Source organism: Otolemur garnettii, unplaced genomic scaffold (genome assembly GCF_000181295.1).
Source record: "Otolemur garnettii isolate 467f Iridium unplaced genomic scaffold, OtoGar3 scaffold00091, whole genome shotgun sequence".
Classification (NCBI taxonomy): Eukaryota; Metazoa; Chordata; class Mammalia; order Primates; family Galagidae; genus Otolemur; species Otolemur garnettii.
The window spans coordinates 602,298-604,207 of record NW_003852486.1 but is presented as its reverse complement, the minus strand read 5'-3'; positions in this window follow the sequence as shown (position 1 = coordinate 604,207).

Sequence of the window (1,910 nt, the reverse complement as noted above, 5' to 3'; positions counted from 1 at the left end):
AGGTTGGATTAGATATACATGCAGGTATGACAGAAGATAAGAGTCCTAAATGAAAAAAAATCATGGGTTAAGTCATTCATCACTTTCATTCTTAGCTTCCTAAACACACATTTGAGTACTATATCAAGTAACAGATCAGGTCTGTACCCTTTCCTTCACAGATAGTACATAGGCCGGTAAAATCACACCTGTGCAAAGCCTGCCATTTTCTTCCAGTAAGTGCTGTGGTTTGGGAGAAAACATTCTGAACTGTAATAAAACCTAGGTTCCAGTCTGAACTCTGTCATTAAATCACTTTCCTAATGTCTTTTTCAATTCTAAACTTCTGTAATCTAATTCTTCGGGGATGAACTTTTCTCCCCACCACCTGTAGCCTAATTTATTCCAGGCTAACATTCCCATTCAACTTACATATGTATCTTTAATATAGTTATTATGTCAAGCATGTGAACAATATAAAGCTTTTCTAAAGGGCATCTCTGTTGGCTTTGTATTAATATGGAAAGACTGTATTAAAATACTAGATGGTAATTAATAAGATGGAGTCAAAAATAAGCATGATTCTTTCTTCGTTATTATTTCTAACACGTTTCTGCTTTTAATACTGATATTCTTAACATCTCATCTCAGTATTTACTCACCTCCCAGCTGCTCCAGCCTTTTTTAGTGAACACTGTTGCAAAGTGCTTTATAGCATTGTATTCATATCATTCTTGCTTAATGACTTAGCTCTCTAGTTTACTGACCAACTTCAAATTCTTAATTGGTATTCACAATAATTTCACATATACATACATCCATTTTATTTCCCCAATTACAGATACTTTAAGAAGCAGGGATTGTTTTTCATATCCCTCAATTCAGAATGTTTATGTACATAATTAATTTCGTAATTTGTAAACTTGCAAAAAGGTTTTTGTTGCCTTTTTTTTTTTTAGACGGGGTCTCTCACTGCTAGAATGCAGTGGCATCAATATGGTTCATTGCAACCTTCCAACTCCTGGTTTCAAGCAATCCTCCTACCCCACAATCCAGAGTAGCTGGGACTCCAGGTACGTGCCACCACACCTGGCTAATATTTGTGCTTTTTTGTAGAGACAGGGTCTTGTTATGTTGCCCAGCCTGTCTCAAACTCCTAGGCTTGACCAGTACTCCAGCCTCAGACTTCTCCAATGTTGGGATTATAGGTATGAGCCACCATGCCTGGCCTGTTGCCAAAATGTATGACCACTTGCCTGTTTATAGAAAGAAATGTTAGTAACTTGGGAAAGTATTACCAAAATAGTATGCCAATTTGTGAGAAGGCAGACTTAATTTGGGGATGCTAATTTAGAGAGCAACTCTTGATGAGGTGCAGTGGCTCACACCTCTAATCCTAACAATACTCTGAGAGGCCAAGACTAGAGGATTAACTGAGGTCAAAGTTTCAGACCAGCTTAAGCAACAAAATTGGCTAGGCACGGTGGTGCCTACCTGTAGTCCCAGCTACTTGGAAGAGTGATGCAGGAGGACTGCTTGAGCCCAGGTGTTTGAGGTTGCTGTCAGGTAGGCTAAGGCCATGGCACTCTAGCCTGGGCAACAGAGCAAGACTCTGGAGACTCTGGCTCAAATAGAAAAAAAAAAAATACAGGAACTACTTGCTTGCTTTCATCCTCATACCAGTTTAGGTTTATGCCTCATATGTAGTTTGTGAAAAATCTGTTCTTTCTTTTTTTGGTAGTATGATAGTAATACAATCAGAGTAGGATATTTATTATTTTGAAATTAAGAAATTATTATGGCCAGAAGTAGTGCCTCACTCCTGTAATGTATGCTAGCACTTTGGGAGGTTAAGGCAGGAGGATTACTCGAGGCCAGGAATTTGAGATCAGCCTGGGCAACATAGCAAGATCCTGTTTCTACAAAAAAAA